At 33.1% G+C, this 20,407-nt stretch overlaps 1 long non-coding RNA gene across 1 annotated transcript; it reads left to right on the forward strand.

Moving 5' to 3' along the window:
• Positions 1-301: 301 nt before the first annotated feature.
• LOC102007285 lies at positions 302-16,503 on the forward strand. The gene is made up of 3 exons (XR_262410.1): positions 302-414; positions 16,275-16,317; positions 16,454-16,503. It is a non-coding gene; the product is annotated as an uncharacterized LOC102007285 (long non-coding RNA).
• The last annotated feature ends 3,904 nt before the right edge of the window (positions 16,504-20,407 follow it).

Here is a 20,407-nt window from a genome sequence, read left to right on the forward strand (position 1 = left end):
GATGGGAGGAAGGGTGGCTAGCCTCAAAATTAAACTCTGGTTTTGTTTTCAGTAGACTCGGGTCTCATGGAATACAGCCTAACTTATGCCGGGGGACTTCTGCCTTAACAAGACAATGTGTCTCTAGAGACATATACAAAGTGTAACTTTTCAAGTGGCGACATGTGTGTAATATCCACTTATCAGACCTCATTGGCCCTTATACCCATGGGTTATTGCCCTCTTGAGGTGGTGGTCTCAGAATTGTCTCACAGGAAGGACAGAGCCTTATAATTTGTCTGGCTTTGGTTTTAGGTAATTGAAATATTTTCACAAGGGCCTTGGAATGTTGATAACAATATTAATGAGAATGCCTAGCTTGACCAAGAGAAGAGGCATCAGCAATTAGGGAGTCAGCATGTTAATTACTCGCAGGTAAGCATCCTTGTAAGTTACAATGTGATCAAATACGGTCTATGAAAGAGGGAGTGGTCCTAGCTCAAGTGGCGTTTTGTAAAATAATGAACAAATTCCAGAACACAGGATCTAGGGTTGACAGCAAACTGGCAATTTTTAGTCTCTGAGTGGAATAGACCCTACAGTCTAAGTCATTAATAATATTTATGGGTATTGTAGCAAAATTTTTACATACAGCGGAGCAGTAAGTTTTGATCAATGAGATGAAAAACCAGGAACAGTTGAAACATGTTGAAAATTCTTACCCCACTTGGTGGCTCTGAATTTTGAGAACTGGTGAAAATAAACTGTGGCATTAGGTCTTGGATTGAGTGAAGTTATTTTGGGAATTATATAAGCTTTTTGAGGAAGAAGTGAAAGAAGGGATCGTTAGGATAATGATTATCTACTTTGCCTAGAAATTCTGTAACTGTGTCTTGCCAATAAATACTCAATTGTAATAAATTAGAGTACTGAGTCATAGCTAAGGTTACTAAAATTGTGTCAGATCCCTGCCAATTAATTGTCCCATACTGTTTGACTTGAAAGGACAATTTTTGCAATTTGTTCAGTATAAAGTTTTAAAACTTTAATCAGTTGGTTAGGTAAATATAGCCATTCAGTGTGGAAAATGTTTTATCATAATATTTCCCAATCAAACTTGTAGGGGGATAAGCAGTCTCCAGTACAAATAAACACAGTAATTGATTAATGATTAACATGGAATGCTTGATGATTGTATGTCCATTGTTCCACTAGTTGTAACTCCTTTTTTGTCTCCGTATTTGGAACTATAAGAGAGTTAACTTCAAGTTCAACCCATCATGCATTGTAGAAATGATGTAACTAAGTAGTGATTTTAGGATTAAGCCTAATTTTGGCTTAATCCAGTTCATATCACCTAACAATAATAATGATCCAACTATTTTTTGTACTTGGGAATCAAACTCAGTACTTTACACTTGCAGGCAGGCCCTTGTGCCACTGAGCTGTATTCCCGGCTCCAATTTGTATTACCTTAGCAATCATGTATAGTTTTATTTCAAAATACAATAAAAAATAATAACAAATTATGAACAATACTAAATTTGACTTTAACAGATGATAGGCATTCCACAATGGTTGTTATATTGCATATTGTTGTCTTCAAATGAGTTGTTTATATTACCAGATATAAGCATGCAAAATTGGTCCAAAAATTAAAAGAAAAAAATTAAGCAATAACTGTTCCTTTCAACCAACCAGTGGAAATCAGCAGTACAATTATCCCAGCTATCCTTGCATATACATATATGTTTTTCCCTTCTTTATCATTTATCCTATCTCTCATTACAGTTGTCTCTCCCTTTAAGCAGTTTCTTTCCATTTCATTGTTATAGGGAATCTAAGCAATTACAATTGAAGTACCATTAATATACCTCACAGAGCTAAAGAGAACATTCCTAAAATTTATCTGGAACTAGAAAAGATCTAGAATAGCAAAAACAATCATGAGCAACAAAGGAAAGGCAGAAGTCATTACAATCCCTGATTCGAATACTATAAAGCTACTGGGATAAAGTCATTATGATACTGGCAAAAAAACAAACCTGAACATAAATGGAACAGATTAGATTGCAAACACAACTGCAAACACACTCAACCACCGTATCTTTGACATAAGGACCAATCATATTCACTGGAAGAACGATAGCCTCTTTAATAAATGGTACTGGCAAAACTGGCCTAGCACATGCAAAAGTTTAATTACACTTGTGTGTATCACCATGTATCAAACTGAAGCCAAAATGTATCAAAGATCTAAGTATTAAAACGGAAATACTAAATCTAGTAGAAGAGAAAGTACGTAGAAATCTTGAAGCCGTGTAGTTTTTGAATGATCAGTCCTTATCTTTACTTTTGTGGCCTCACCTTTATTTCAGACATTATAGATCCTAAAAACTGAGAAGTACTAGATATTTGATCTCATCAGGGGCTGTACCAAGCCCATGGTACATTAAATATTAAAAATTATTTTGTTTCATAATTATAACATGTACATATGTACCTCTCCTTGCAAAAATATGATCATTAAATTTGTGAAATAATCCTGGAATTTTTTTAAATAGTAGATTTATTGAAGTAAAATTTGACTACTATACAGTTAAAAACTTAGTGTAAGATTCGGTAGATTTGACCATACTGACAAAGTCATGCAACCACGACCACAATAAAAATTAGATCATTTTGTTTTCCCAAAACAAAACACTCTACGCACTAGATGTCAACTCCCAACAACTTTTCTGTATATGTATGCAAGTACTGAGTAACTCTCTATCTGTAGACACTTTATTATCTTAGAAAGTAATTTATTTTTAATGGAAGATTTACCAGCTCAAACAGTAATACAGATATTTCCAAAGAAATGGAAATCTTGCAAAGTGAACTCTCATAACTTAGTGGAGTGAAACTGGAAACTGGCAAAAGGAATATACTTAGAATGCAGTAACATTTTTTCCTATCCCTTTTTTCCCATTATCTGTATTTTATGTCAAATGTTATTTATATATTAACTTTTTCATATAAGGGAAACTATGCAACTTTCAAGATTATTCACCTGATTTAGTTGATTTAACATTATGATCCCAAAGTGCATCCATTTGCCTATAAACACCTGGAGATTACTTTTCTGTACTGAAGGGTAGCACTTCACTGCCTTTAAATGTGTTCCACATTTCCTTTCTCCATTGATTTGTTGATGGGAACATAGGCTGTTCCCAAGGTTTAACATCTAAGAATTGTGGTGCTATAATCATAGGTGCACATATATCACTGTGTTATGATGTTTGTACCCCTTTTTGGGAAGATTCCTAAAAGATGAATAGCCAGGTAAAATGGAATTTCCATTTTTATTTTTTGAGGATTCTCCATACTGATTTCCATAGTGGTTGTATCAGCTTTTCACTCCCAACAACAATTAAAGGATTCCTTTAACCCCACAGCCTCACCTGTATTTGTTATTGATTGATTTCTGGAAGGGAGACATTCTTTCTCAGATGGGATTAAAGGTTATGCTTGGTTTAATTTGCAATTCTTCAGTGGGCAGTGATATTGAACATTTCCTTGTATATCCATTGGCTATTTGTGTTTCTTCATCTGAGAAGTGTCTATGCATTCCAGGTGCCCATATTTGGATTGGGTATTTAAATTTGAGTGTCAGATCTTTCTGATTTCTTTGTGTATTCTAGATATTATTCCTTTCTATGAGGAGTAGTTCACAAATTTTTTTAACTATTCTTTATGTTGTCTCATCATTAGTGGTCTATTTTGCTGTGTGAATGCTGTTTAATTTAATGAGATCTATTGATTCTTGGTATTCATTAAGATTTGTTGATTCTTGGTATTATTTCCTATGTAAATGGGGATTTATTCAGAGCATCTTTACCTATATGGATGTCTGCAGGAATTTTACCTATTTTGTCTTCTCTCAGACTAAATGTTTCTGTTCAGATGTTAAATCCTTGATCAATTTTGATTTTACAATGAGACATATGGGTCTTAGTTCCACCTTTCACATGTAGATAGACAGTTTGAATGTCACCATTTGTTAAGACACTCCTTTCTTCAGCAAAGAAAGTTGTCCTCTTTGTCAAAAAGCATAATCTACTGTGCATGAAGTTGCTTCTGTATCTTATTACCTATTCTGTTTTTCCATGTGTCTGCTGTTTTTTTTCCTCTACCATTCTTTTTTAGCTTTGTACTATAATTTGAGGTCCAGGATTGTGATGCCTCCTTCCTTACCCTTGTTGCTCAGAATTGCTATTGCTATTCGTGATCTCTTCTGGTTACACATGAACTTTTGGATTGCTCTCAACCATTCTGTTAAAAGTGTTACTGCTGTTTTGATTGAGATTCATTAAACATAGATAACAGTTTGGTAGCATTTAACTATATTGGTTTTATCAAGGAACAAGAGGTATCTTTCTGATATGCCATTTGATCTCATTTTCCAGAGTATTACAGTTTTAACTGTGTACATTTTTCACTTTCTTACTTAGGGAAATTATTAATCATTTCTTTTTTTGTTGCTAATGTGAAGAATATTATTCTCCTATTTCCTCTAGCTATGAGTTTGTTGTTACATTACAGAATGCTGCTGACTTTTAAGTGCTGTCTTCATTTTGTGCTAGAGTACTGTATTTGCTACTTTGTTGTAGGATACTTCTGGTAGAGTTTTTATGGTCTGTCTTGTAGATGATCATGTCATTTGCATATAATGACAATTTAACTTGTTCTTTCTCTACCCATATCATTTTTTCTGTCTCTTGTCTAATTGGTGTAAGTAGTATTTAGAGGACTATGATAAGCAAATGTGGTGATAATGGAAATCCTTTTCTTGATCCTGATTTTTCAAGGGAAAGCTTTCAGCTTCTTTCCATTAAGTATAATTTTGGCCATTGGCTTGTAACAGATAGCTTTTATCAGATTAAGATAAAGACCTTTGATTCTTATTTTCTAGAGTGTTTTTATAAAAAATAGATGCTGAATTTTGTCAAATGCTTTTTCTGCATCCGTTGAAGGGATCATAAGATGTTCTTGCTGTCACCACTTATTTAATGAGTTATTTTTATTAATTTGTTTATGTTAAATCATGCACACATCTGTGGAATAAATTTTACTTGGTCTTGATGAATGAACCTTTTGTTGACTGCTTCATTCTATTTGCAAGTATCTTATTGAGGACTTCTGCATCTATGTTCATTAAGGAGATTGCTCTGTTCTCTTATTGACATGGGTCCCTCTGGTTTTGAAATCAAAATTATGCTTGCTCGAGGTATTCCTTCAGGCGTAATATTCTGTTCTTGAATTCATTAAGGAATTTGAAGAGTATTAGTGTTTGATCTTCTCTAACATTCTTGTAAATTTTGCAGTGAATATAGTGAAACTTGGGCTTTTCTTTATTGGCACTTTGTTTCCTTACTAATTCAGTTCTACTGTCTGACATTGGAATTTTATAATATTTGTGTTAGTCTTTCAAAGAACCAAATTTTCAGGACATTAATTTTTTGATTTGTTTTTTTCCTTACTTTCAGTAATTTTTGACCTGATCATTATAACTGCGATCCTTTTACTAGTTTTGTGTTTTAATTTTTGCTTTTCAAGGCGACTTAGATGTGTCACTTCATTCATCCATTTTAGTGCATTCTGTTTTTCTAATATAGGAATTCCCTGATGCAAACTCTTCTCTTAGGACTGCTTTCATTGGAACAAATATTTTACAGTGTGTCTTAAAATCTTTGCTGTTTGATCATAGAAAATAATTTCCTTCTCAATTTCATCCACGATCCGTTGATTATTTAAAAGTCTGTCAGTTAATTTTTATGTGTTTCTATAATTTCTGGGATGTCTTCTGCCACTTATTTTCAGTTTCAGTGTGCTCTGGTCTGGTAATATTCATGAGACAATCTCAGTTCTTTTGTAGGGGTAAGGAGGGGTCATGGCTCTTCTGGGGACCTGGCTGAGAGCAATGGTAATATATGGCCAGGCTGGACGTGGGGTTTAGGGGGCTGGAGAAGCTGACATGACATGCCAGCACTGGGTGGGAGTGTGGGAAAATGAAACAGGACACTACAAAGGGGAGCAAAAAGTCATAATTTAGCGCAGATGAAGATGCGTGGGGCTTAGCACATGGCTTCTAGTGGCCAGTGCCATATTGGCCATGGCACATAGCCTTCAGTAGGTGGTGCTACAGTGACTCTAAAGGAATTATAATGACAGAAGGAACTCATTATCAACCTTTGGTGAAAATTTATTTTACTAGTATTGTGCAATGAATTTAAAATATTCAGACATTTTCAAATGTATGTATTCTAAAAAGAGATCAAAAATGTTTTATATAAAGTCAAAGGTTTTTATCTAAAAAGAGAAGGAAGTCTGTTTTACTGTACAAAATTGTCTGTTATAGCAATACTCAACTTTATTAATGTTACTGTAAAGGCAATATCCAATTTTAGTAACACAAATTCTTTATTTCCTCCCTTTCTGTGTAAGTAGGACACCTGCATATATTTTATGATTACTGATGATACAATATTTCAATATGCTAGCTGCTTTGTATATCTGTTAATGCTCTCTGAATTAATTTAATTTTAAAGGCATATTAATAATATTTTTAACAATAGTTCTGCTCAAAAGTTTTCAGCCAACAGCAAATAGCTTCTCATATTATCTGAAAGTCAGAATTATTAAAAACAAATGTAAAAATCCCCATTGTGGCATATGTTTTCCTTCCTAAGTATTTCTTATCAATATTACATTTTTATTTAGAAAATTTTACATTTTTCTATATAATTGAAAATCACAGCACTACCTAATATTTGATTTTCATAGTTTGAGAACTTTCTCAGTACCAGACATATATCTTTAACTTTAAGTCCCACATCAAGCTTCCTTTAAGGAAAAATACTCAAATCCTTTGTGAACATTGCTGAATGTAGACATGGAGGTAATTCACACTTCCAAATAAGTATAAAAATCACATCACTCATGACATCACTGCCATTGTCTATCCTTCAAATACATCCCCCAATGGAAGCAATTCCTATTTTATAAAGCACTAGAAATGCTTTGCTGCTGTCATTTCACTTACGCACTTGTCCATTTCTTTAGACAGACAAGGAGAAGGAAGTCCATGAGATTTTAAACATCATTTGCTCCAAGCACATTTCTTGTTTGTAAATGAAAACAATTTTATTTATATCAATATGGATTTATTTTGTATGTTATAGGTGTTATTACACTACAATGCATACTCTGTAGTATGTAATATAAATCTGTGTCCCAAGCTGGGTATGGTGGTGTGCTCCTGTAGCCCCAGCACTCAAGAGGCTGAGGCAAGAGGATCCTTGAGAGTTCAAGGCCAGTCTGGGCTACAAAATAAGCACAAAACGAGGCTGAACTGCATAGCAAAACCCTGTCTCAAAGACATACACACACAAAATGTGTGTTGCACATTTTTTTTTATTACTATGCACTGTTGATATATTCATTTTTTTGGTAACTTTCAATTTTTTAGAAGAAAATTTACATGTGTTCTAAGTGTGGAGAAGAATAATAAGGCCTGATTATATGGTAGCATTCATGACGAAATCTAAGGGCTTATGTTTTGTAATACTGTGTTTAGTATTCTTATTTTCCAATTGCAGCCTCTATACTCATTGTGAAAAAGATCTCTTGGAATCACCATCCATCTAGTGGGGAGTGTTCTCATTAAGGACACATTGGACTTGAAAAAAAGAATGATTTTCATTGGCTAAAATCGGTTCTAATTCCATGCTGGTCAATAAAATGGATAAAATGATCACAGTGAATTTAAAAATGTTTGTATTCTAGTGAATAACAACAGCAATTTAAGTATCTGTTGCCATCTCATTCTGAGCCCAATTGACACTAGTAGGCATCTATTTGGTGCACACCATCAAATTGTTTGAAGAGAGCATTGAAATGAAATCTATCAGAATGAATTTTGTGATTTCTTTGTCAAAATTTAAGCTTAGTTTTTAAAGTTAGCTGTTTAAATAAAATGTTTTTTCAGTACTGATTTTATCGGGTGAAAAGAGAGCTCAGAAGAGATATTTTTAAGAGATCACTAAAATTCATTATTTCCAACTTCAAAAAAATTATAACACAAAAATGGCTTCCTGTTTATTGATCCACATGGGCACACAAGCACAGTTCTCATAGAATTCATGTTGATCATTTGAATTTACCCATATTATCCAGTGTGTTATAATATTTTATTGTGGCGGTATGTTGCAGGCTCTCTGTAATTCAGATAGGTAATTAGTAAGGAGATATAGCATATTCTGGTAAGGGATGCTATCTTCCTGTTTCAAGCACAGGCTTTAGGTGACAGAGACCTTAAGCTCTGTGACAATGTGGATTAATTATTTCTGTATTTTGTTTTATGAACTTGGCAAGTGATATGATGTCTCTGAATGGTGCTCCTTCTCTCACACAGGAATACTTATATTAATTGAATCACATCATTGAGAGGTTATTAATATTTGCAAAACATTTGTAAAAATATCATATAGGAAGGACTTAAAGAATCCTAGCACCTTAGAGAATAGTGTCTGGAAGTAATAATATTCATCCAGGCTATGTAGCCACTGAAGATTGTCTCTAATAAAAATATGCTGGAATTAGCCATTCTCTTGAAATAGATCCTATTCGGTAGTAACAAGCACACCTCTTGCACACATTACTTGTATATATTTTATTAATTTAATTGTACTGTTTTCTCAATGACTAACATACATAATTTGTTTAAATGTTATGATATTAGCAACACATATTACACTTACTATATTATTATAAATATCTTTGCAGTAGTGTTCTTTATTGCTATTATAATAAAGCTTAACCACAGGCATCAGATGCATCTACTAAATACCTTTTCTCTTTTTTTTTTTTTTTCTTACCGGGGATCAAACTCAGGACCTAGTGCTTCTAGGCAGGTGCTTGTGCCACTGAGCTATATCCCCAGCTCACATGTACTAAATATCAAATACCCTACAAGATTAGCAGCTCTAGTTATCTGAGTGAACTCTGTTCCAACTTGAGAGTCCAGCATGTAGCACTAAGTGTAAAGCTGAGATGTAAGAAAGCTTTAATGAATGTAATGATAAATTGTTTGCAGGTCTTTGATAAAATAGGCTGTTGGAACAAGTTCAGGAGAAATTTTAGGCAGTAGGAATACCAACAGAACCTACTGCAATGGCGTGAAAGATATTAATCTTAAACATGAATTCCTAAACCTGTAATTGCCATCAACAGTGGAGCTAGAAATGAGCTAGCAGTGGAGAAAAGTAATATACTGTGACATTCCCTGGGGACAAAATAAGAAACAAAGTTCTTTATCCACACTCCTGGTCACTGATTCCAGAGCACAGAAAAGTAACTCAGGCTAGTCCCACCAGGCCTTCCTTCTTTCATCTCTAACAACATTGTTGAAAGGACTAAATTAGTTAATGTTTGAAAGGACTTTAGAACAACATGTGAGAAGTGAAAAACAACAGTAGCTGTTTACCAAGTTGTCTTCATTAAACTGAACGCTAATTGGTGAGCACTGTTAAAAGAGGTGAAGAAGAAATTGAAATGATGTGGATATTGTTAACTGCAGTAAATGGTACACGGCGTAGTTAACCAGGCTAGAAAATATGGCTGATAAAAGATTTAGTTTGGGAATAATTCATTTGATTTTGTATACGTAGTGATTTTGTAACTCCAGTAGTAGTTGGTTCCATGTAAAAATATCTCAGAGGTAGTAGCTTCCATTTGAAATTTAAGTATCTTTCATGGGCTAAAGGTATGTTCAGATGGTATGTACAGAATTTTGTCACATGCACTGTAATTTGGATTCCATGTTTTCTGCTATGCTCTTAAACTAAGAGGTTGATATGTTTCTGTTTGTGTAAGCAAAACATTCTTGAATTTGTCAGTAATAAAATGACTGAAATTCAAACAATAAACTTACAGTTAGTTGTAAATAAGATTATCCCTGCAGGTAGTCAAATTAAATCACAATAAATATTTATGGTTCACAGTTTGGACAGTATTATAGATGATACACATTAACATTTTATTTTGAGTTCAAGATAAACCAAAAAACACAGGATTAATTCCAATGGTAATAAGATAAAGTAACGTTTTCTACTTTGTATAACTCCCAGTTATGTTTTTAATCTTTAATTTAATATTACTAGCATCAAGATTTGAAGTTGTAATTTCACAAATTTTAAAATTATACTAAACCAAATTTGAAAGAACATTGCAGGAATTAAAAGTTGTTCATACACTGCTGAGATTTCACTGTTGTCTGATGAGAAGATGTTACAAGGCCTAGAGATGTTTACTGACAAGTGAAAACATTAAAAGACATTAAAAGTCATCTAAAGATGAAAAAGTGCAATGTACAAATGAACAGCTCACATAAAAGTCAGGGGAAATATTTATGTTTCTCTTTACAAATAGCTAATGTACTGGTTTCTATTCTATGCAATTGTTCTAAAATAATTGTAACACAGAAGTAGAGGAATCAAGATAGATACACTCTAGTTAATGTGTGGGTGCAAATCAAACACATCAAAGTGGATGAACATGATCAAAAGTCATTGAGCCAGCTATAACTAATAGGCCAATTTATAACAAAAACGTCATCTACTCCTTCTAAATTAATGACTGACTCATAAATTTGAAAACATAATTGTCTCCTGCATGTTCAAAAGAGCTAAACCTTTTGTCATTCAGAGAAAATAAGCATAGATATTGTGACTATATATACAAATTGGCACGTGTCCATTGACAACATATGGGGATGAGCCAAATCAATGAGTTAACCCTAGATCACATTGCACATTAAGAAATGGAAGAATAAATAGAAAAATTTATAAGGCAGTGAAGCTGAAATGTTTGCAAAATGACCTCATGCTCCCCTTCACCTGAAAAATTTATGCAGCTCTCTAAATGTGTGCACCATTCCACTTAAGGGAAGAGCACAATGAATTTACAGTATTTCTGTATGATAGTGGATGCTTACATTTTTATCCTTTCGTTTCTGTCTTTATCAACTACTCATCCTCAATTGCAAAGAATTGTAAGTTGGGAAATTCTTATGCCATTTTTCTTGTGTGAAACTATCCCTCATTTAATCTTCCCCAGGCTGGAGGCTTAGCATCACATGATCCATTTTATTCTGCTGGTATCTTTAAGTTCCTAATGAAAGCTCACTTTTTTCTTAATTTTAAAAAATGAGAAAAATCTTTCATCAGAATTTGTGGGAACATAATGAAGGTATATCTTCTTTGCATGTTATTTTTACATTTGACTTTGCATTTGATCTTGCTATAGAGCAACATATTTCCAAATCCATTACACACTTCCTACTTACAAAGATTAAATATGTTCTTCCCAAGAAATGATATTTTTAGTGATGCCAGGAATTGAACACTCTTATTGAAAGAAGTCACGGAAAAAGGAAAAATTCTTTCTGAAGTACACCTGGTAGATTTTTCCTTTCTATGGTTGTCTTTCCACTCTGTTCGTGATGTCTTTTGCTGTTCAAAAATTTTTTAATAAGTTGAAATCCCAGATTTTGATTGTTAGTAATACTTCCTGTGTGACTGAGCTTTTGATCATAAAGTCTTTACCTACTACTATGTTTTCCAAAGTGCTACCAATTATATTATCTAGCACATTTACTTTTTCTATATTAATATTTAGATCTTACAACCATTTTGTTTTTCTTTTAGTGCATAGTGCTAGACATGGACCTTGTTTTAGTCTTTGGCATGTGGAAATCCAGTTTTTCCAGCAGCATTTATCAATGAGGCTATCCTTCTTGCAGGGAACATGTTGGCCCTTTTGTCAAATCAGCTGACTGAGTGTATTTGGAGGTGTTTCTGCATCTTCTAGTCTGTTCCTTTGATACTTGCGTCTGTTTTTTTTTTTTTTTTTAATCACAGTGACTCTGTAGTTTAATTTAAAGTCCAGGATTGTGATGTCCTCTGATTTGCCTTTATTGCTCAGAGCTGCTTTTGCCTTTTTCAGTCTCTTTTGGCTCCAAACAAATTGAAGGAATGTTTTCCCTAGTTCTGTGAGATATGCTAATGGTATTTTGACTGCCATTGATTTACATCTTTAGGAAATTTTGAGAATATGGCCATTACCTTAATGTTGGTTGTTCCTACCCAAGAGCAAGGAATATCTTTCCATTTTCTGATATCCTTTTTGATCTCCTTTTTCAGAAGAGATGTTTTATTTCCATTATTAGGTTGATTCCTATGTATTTATTTTAAATGTTATTATAAATTGCTTTGCTTTCCTAATCTCTTTCTCAGAGAGTTTGTTACTTGTATACAGGAATGCGATATATTTTTGAGTGTTGCTTTTAAATCTAGATACATTGTTGAATTTGCTAATTAAAACTACAAGTTTTCTGGTGGGCTTTTTGGTATCTCCTGTGTAGAGTATCATGTCATTTGCTAATAATCATAATTTAACTTCTTCCTGTCTTACCTATTTTCCTTTTTTTAAAATGTCTCCTTGTTCTGGCCAATTTTCCCTAAATATACAGCATAGGAGTGGTGATAATGAAAATTTTATGTGTGTTTCTGATCTTAGAGTGAAAGCCTTCGGTTTTTGAGCATTTATTGTTATATTGGCTGTTGGTTTCTTATAGAGGCTGCAATTAACTTGAAATAAACACCATCTATTCCAACATTCTATAGCTTTTATTGCTGCCCTTGTAATTTTATTAAAATGTTTGCAGAGTTACTGAATTGGGTGCTCTAAATTTCTGGTATGGTTCAGCTGAGTATCTATCAGAACCTAGAGTATATTTTGTTTGTAGGTTTTAATTACATTTAAGTTATTTAGAATTTATATATCTTCTTGATTCAGCTTTTGAGGCTCTTATGTACCTAGGAATCTGTCTATTTCATCTGTGTTTTCCATTTTATTAGACTCAAAATTCTTGAGGGAGTTATGAATGATGTTAAGAACTTCAGAAATGTCTGTGCGATTTCACTCTTTTCATACCTTTTTAAATTATTTTGTGTCTTTTCATTCCTTTTTTGGATAAGATTAGCTAGGTCTATTAATTTTATTTAGTCTCTCAAAGAACCAACTATTTGATTCTTTTGTTCTTTTGTATTGTTTTCCTAGTCTTACTTGCTTTATTTTTTTCTTTGTTGTTTGAGCTCCTTTTGTCTCTCTGATATCGGTATTGACAGCTATATTTTCCTTTAGGACTGCTTTGCTTCCATCCGATGACTTCCTATATATTCTACCATTATTCTCATTTAGTTTTAGAAGCAGTTTAATTTCTTCCTTAATTTTATCTGTTGCACATTTCTTGTTCAAAACAATGTTATTTAATTTCAATGTGTTTGTGGAATTGCTGTGATTTCTTTTGCCTTTGAATTCCAAATTCATTGTACTATGGTCAGATAGTATGCTTCAGATAGTTTCCATGCCTTTACATTTACATAAGTATGCTTTGTGGTCTATTAAGTGGTGTATTGTAGAAAACACTCCACGTACAGCTGAGAAAAATGTATATTCTCATGTTGTGTGAGACACTCTGCAGACATCTGCTAAACCCACATGCTCCCATATTTGTTTTATTTCTGATATTTTTTGTTGATTTTTGCCTAATTGATCTATCTATTTATGACACTGAGGTGTTAAGGTGCCCCATTACAACTTTTTTTGTGGGTTTTTAATTTTCCATGTCTATTAGTATTGGTTTTGTGTAGTTGGTAGTTCCTGTTTTTGGTGCATATATAATTTTGAATGTTATCTTTTCTTCTTAAAGTTTTCCCTTAATAAGAAGGTAACGACCCTCTGTATCTCTTTGGTTAATCTTGGCTTGAAGTTCACATTTTCTGTAAGTAGAATAGTTTTTTTCCTGGGTTCCTGCTGCATGGAATATTGTTTTCCATATTTTGACTTTCAGTCTTTGAATTTCTTTTGAGTTGAAAGTGTTTCTTGTATACAGCATATTGTTGGATCTTGCTTCTTGCTCCATTCTGACAGTCTGTTTCTTTTGATTCATGAACTGAGTATGTTTACATTGATGGCTATAATTGAAAAGTATTGGCTCATCCTTGTCATATTATTTTCTGCTGTTTGTTCCTGTCTTTTCCCACTGTTTATTTGCTTGTCTAGCCTGGTAACATTTTTCTTCTGGTATTCTTGTTTTTGTATACAATCTTATCTCTTTCTAGTACATCATTCATAATGCATTGTAGAGGTGATCAGCAGTCATAGATTTTTTTCAGTAGATCTTATTGATGGAAGTATCTTATTTCTCCATTGATTCTGGTTCAGAAATTATCTTCTTTTGGGACTTAGAATAGTTCATTCCAAAATCCTTGACTTATAACTTCATGTTGAAAAGTTTACTGTAATTTGCATGCACTTGCCTTTATCATTGATTTGTCTGTTTTATGTAGTGGCTCACAATATTCTTGTGAAAATCTGGATCTTGATTATTATATGATTTGGTCCAGATTTTTTTCATCCAGGCTAATTGGAGTTCTGCATAACTCACTTATTGTTGTCAAATTCTTCCACACTTGGTCTTTTTTTTGCCTATCCTGTTGTGAGTAGCTTTTCCTTTTAAATGTGATTTGTACTGCCTTTTACTTCGACTCTAATCAATACTCTGTTTTTCTTCTTTGCATCGTGTTGCATTGGTGGGATGGTTTATTTGAAGTTCCTTTTTTATTTCCAGGAGATCTTCCTTTTCTTGATTGTTAGCTGAAATCTTGTCTTCTAGGTCTGAAGTTGTTTTCACTTTCGTTCATGTTGATTTCTCAAAAACTCAATGGCATTTTTAATTTGCTGAGTATATGTTTGCGTCTGCGTCACGAATTCCATTTCTTTCCTATGTTAAGCATTTGTGATTGTCATTATTTTCCTATGCTTTTCTGTTTTTATTTATGCTAACTAGGTTTGCTGAGTAAGTCATTCATTATGATCATCAACACTTATTTAATCCTGGAGATTATTTCTGATTTGATTTCCTGTGTAGTCTCATGTACATGTTTTTTAAACTTCTACTGCTATCATTTCAGAAATTTTAGATGAGTGGCCTCCATTTTCCTCTATATTATTATTACTTGGGCTTGTTCTGTGTGGGCTGACATCTTCTGTGTCTTGTCATTTTCTTTGTTTTTGTGTGTTGATGAGTAACTTTCTAACAGTTTTTAACTTTATCACTAATACTGAGGCATTCCTAGGAAACAGCTGTTCTTCTGAAGTGTATTCTATGTGTAGGGGTTTCGTGGGTTTTGTGTCTGTTCCAAGGTCTAAGTGGGATAAGACTGCACTTTTATTGTACAGTAATCATGTTAATGCATTGATGAATTTGAACTGCATCATTTTCCTTTTCAACTATGGATGAACTGAGTATGAATAAGTGTAACCATCAAAGTAGATATCATAGTATTTGAAAAACAGTTTTCCTTTTAAACTGCAGATGATCTGACTATGAATAAGTATAACCTTCAGAGTAGATATCATAGCATTTGAAAAACAGTTTTCCTAAATACACATCAAAGTTTCTTTTCACCCCATACTAGATATGACTAGCATATGAATCTCTTAGAATTCTTTCAGTATCACCATGGCTAAGAAGTTGGTCTAGCGCTTGATTTTTAATGTGATTCTGAATGAGATTGTGCTAAGTGAAAATGTCCTAATTTGGCTCACAGATGGTAGCCATAGGTTAAAGAGGAAGATCATTCTAGAGGAGTTAATTCAAAGAAATGACAGTATAACTGTAATGGCTTCCTGAACAACATTTTCATAATTTTCCATCCTGATCTTTTAGGGAATTTGAAGGGATACATGTTTCTGTCAAGTGCTATGTAGAGTCGTTTATCAAACATACGATGTTAATATGGATGGACCATAAACCAACTCCTCTCACAATATGGAGTTGCTACAGAGAACTAGGAAAACTCAATACTTTTTAAAAAATTCAATGTACAACTCTGTGATTGAGTAATAAACAATCTCATATTCATTGCAGGACTTTGGAAAGGTGGCTTTTGATGTGTTGGTAGCACATGCAGTAATACCATGCAGTAACTAGTCACTCTGAAATTAGAAATTCCATTGATGTACACACTAATGGCCTGCCTAGCCTGCACAGTGGAGAGACAATGTGGGAAAATCCTAGCACCTCCCTCCTATGTACCTGTAGCCTTCTCAGAGATCACTGACCCGATGAATTTGGTGAAAAGGTTAAAAATACTACATTTTATTTTCCGCACATCTGTATATTTCAGCCCGTATGGGGAGAATGGAATTCCTACCACAGCAAAACTCTAGGTAAGTCTCTAAAATGTTTTCTTTAATAACAGCATCTATCTTTATTAGTATTGTTCACAGAAGAAAAGCTTTCCATGTCATTACACAGGCAAAGCTAAAGTAAATGTACTTATTATATCTCTGTTCAATTTCACAGTTATTGACCTTGGATGAATTCCTAGTTGAGAATATTAAGAGGAGTATTATTTGGTATGTTATTTTCTTTTAACACAAATAATCTTGTAGCTATTTATATAGTAATTTTTCAATTTGTAAATAAAGATTAAAAATATAAATACCTGTAGTAGGAAAACATACTATTGCAGAAAATTACTTTATAAAAATTATTGTACATGGCTATATTTTATGTTTCTTTGTATTGTATTAATTTTTTTCAAAGAAAATTATTTTCATTTGTACACTGTAGGTATGCATAATGATCACATTCATCATAGAGATATTGTACCTATCCATGACATGGCTTGATTTTTATTCCATAACTGGGAGATGTTTCAAATTGATGCATAATTTACATTTCCTACCTTTGTCCTTCATCCTTTACTTGTCTGCATTCAATTTTATACATCATAACTTTGAACATTAAGATGCAGTTACAGGTTTCTCTGAATTTGATCATCTACACTCAGGTGTCTTGGGGTGGCTGGGCAAGAATTCCCTGCACACATTTTTTTCTGAATCCTTTGGCAATCCTTCTGTCTCCTAAATTCAAACATTCCATATGAGAATAAAATAAAACAGTGTGAACAATCAAGGCCAGTTCTGGTTGGATAATTCTGCTGCTTCACTTTCTGATGCTCAATGAGCCTTCCTTCTTCATTTGTAAAATAGTGATTCTGTTCCAAATGAGTTTTCTTACAGATATGTGAGTAGAACGCAGTGATGTGAATGAGTGGCATGGATAAAATGTTGATACTTGTTATGTTAGATTGTTAGATAATCGATGAGCCAATATTATTCTGATGATGATTTTGCTGAGGGTTTTGTTCCTGCTTGCTCTCACTTATTCTTGTTTCTGATTGTAAAAATATTTTTTTCTTCAACATTCCAGTTGTTTTCACTTTTCAAGGGGCAGAAAAACAAGTATGAGCAAAACAGGTTTTAAAATGATAAGTTTATATGCCCATTTGGAGTTTACATTAAAATAGGAGGAAAAATATTTCAAGTAAAGTAACTATGATACATTAGACTATCATGTATCCCCTTAAAGGAGACAAACAGTTGTGGAAGTGGGCTCTAAATGCAAACAGAGTAAGTAAGAAGGTCTTAAGTAAAGTGATAACATTTCAAGTAAGACCAGATAGGAAAGACAATGAAATCAAAGCAGATTTTTGAAAGAAAATCATTTCGTGCTTGGAAAATAACAAATGCACTAATGTATGGTCAGTCATGCATGCAGTATCTGCCTGTGTCTGATGTGATATGCACCCCAGAAGTCACAAGCAAAAAGCAAACAATCAGTTCCTTGCTTTTACATTGATATGTTGTCAATCATTTTTGCATGACTGAAATGTTTGAAACTCATGAGAGAATATTATAGTGGAAGGATTTTGAATGTATTATACATATGAAAATACGTAGAAGGGGATTGAAATTTACATGTAATCATTTGAAAGTATTGTCATTAGGAGTTTATACTCCAATTGTGTATTTTCATATTCTTTATAGAGTAGTTTTCAGTTTTTATTTGATTTTGAAATTTATATGCCTCAAAACACACTTGGTTTAAATGTAAATGTTATTCTCATGATTGTATCTCAAGACCTGTAAATGAGTTCTATAATAATTATCATTTTCGGTATGGGTATCACACACTGATTATTGTAAGTACTGAATGATATTACAAGACATATTCTTAAAAAAAAAAAAAAAAAAGATTACAAAGGTGATGAAATGTCCTGAAACACTTTAGGTTCTGGGTCTCTATTCACTTGCTTACACTCTGACCTGAGGATAGTTATAGTTGCCAAGTTCCTCTTTAAAACTGGATTAAATTCACTCTGTACTTTAGGATGATCATGTGACATATCTGCTATGAACCTGTATTATTCATACCAAAGTACACAGGGACTCTTCTAATACAAAGTCCTAATTATAATATCATGTGGATCTGTATACAGAAATTTTTCAATAAATATCTGCAAATCTAAATAGCTTCTTGTGTATATATTAAATCTGCTTTCTAAAGGACTCTCTGATAAATTATATAACATGTAAAAAAGATTTGTAAAACCAACAATTTCAGTTTCTCGTCTTACAGGACAATCTACCTTTAGATATTTTAACTTTTGAGAAACTGTATACTGATATAAATCGTCAATGATTTTCATGTGACTAAGCATATTTGTCAAAAAATGACTACCTGGAATATTTTCTTTAAAATTAAATGTACAACAAAGAACCTAGTAAAATCCAATTTTTCATTTGTTTTATACTATATTTCTAATGTTTCACCAATACTGAGACCCTTTACACTGACACTGAAATAGGATAGATACTTTACTTTCTACTGTATGTGTGAAGAACAGTGGATTTTAGATGGGAAAATTACACTAGAAAAATGACAAGTAGAACTACAATGTAGGAAACCCTAATTTCATCACACATAGTTGTAGCAAGAATCTATCTAAGTACATTTGTGCTAAATGCTATTTTGTACTCTTGGGGCAAGTTCTTAACTCGTGGTGAAATGAATAAAATTCAATATTTATAAAATGCCTATAAGAGATGACACAAGAGGAACTTTATGGAAGATGGAGTATCAAGGAGTGAAGCTGTTCACAAAGCTTGACCAGGTTGATGTTCTGTGTGACACATTCAAATTTCATTAACCTCGGACTGGAAAGAGGTAAAAAACTTGTCTCTCAAAGTTAAAATGTGTATATGCATGCGTGCATGTGAGTGTGTGTGTGTGTGTTTGAATGAGTTATTACAAGTGTTGCTAATGGGGATATAAGTGAGTGACATCATAGTGTGTATTGCCAAATCTCCTCACTTACTTGTGTGAAGAAGTTTTGGTAGAAATAGAGCTGGTAACCTTGGTATTAATCTAGGTTCTCACACTGAATCATAAATTTTTGGGTAAACAACAGAGAAAGAAATTGGCTTTGCCAATAAAGACTACTGAAAATATGTAATAGGATAATTAATGCAAAAGTGCTTTGTGAGTACGGACTTAAATGCAGAGGCAAATTATTAGGAAATATGTTTCTTTTCCCACATATGACATGCAAAAGATATGTAACTGTATTATAAATATTAACAAAAAGTGGATATACTGAAGCATTATATACCTTGCAGTAGTATATTCTCTTCAAATAAAATCAAAGTTCAGATTTAAAAACATTACTATATATAGAAACAAACTCTTTAATATTTCTAATCTAGAAATACAATACAGTACAGTCTTTTTCTGTCTTTGTTAGAATCTTGGCACATCTATCCACATTCTTTCTGGACTTTGAGGTTTGCCTGAATGTTTGTGATTGACAAGTGTATTAGGATGGCCTTATAGAATTGGAATTTACTGTTAATAACCAAGTAAAGGGAACATGTGTGATTTATACTTTAAATAGGCATCTTTGTGCCGCTATTCCTTATCTCGTTTTATTTTCTCAGAGGTGGGTGAGGGAGATGGTTACCTTGGCCTTTGATGTTCCTGGCTTTATTCTTCTTCTGCATGTCAATTATTCCTATTTGATTCTTAGGTTAACTGTGATGTTACCTTAGGTTAATTGTGATGTTACCTGACAGTTTCCAGGGTGGATACCCTCTCTTTACCTTTGTCTTTCTAAGTCCTTGAGTCTAACATCAAAGGCAAAAAGCAGCTATTAGTTAGATTTCCTATTAATTTCTTTAATAAAACAATGGGATCAAGATATTAAATGAAAGAAACAGCACTTTACCTAATATTTTACCTTTTAATAGGTTACCATTGAAGAAGAATGCACAATCTATAGAGGTACCTAACAAGTTATTAATATCTAGCCTTTAAGTGTTGTGTGTGACATTATCTGGACTGCAGAGTTTGTGCTTCTCCAAGTACTATAACAGATTCATAACATTTACATCACATAAGCTTTGAAAAGGTGTC

Source organism: Chinchilla lanigera, unplaced genomic scaffold, assembly GCF_000276665.1.
Source record: "Chinchilla lanigera isolate Chin_1 unplaced genomic scaffold, ChiLan1.0 scaffold00046, whole genome shotgun sequence".
Classification (NCBI taxonomy): Eukaryota; Metazoa; Chordata; class Mammalia; order Rodentia; family Chinchillidae; genus Chinchilla; species Chinchilla lanigera.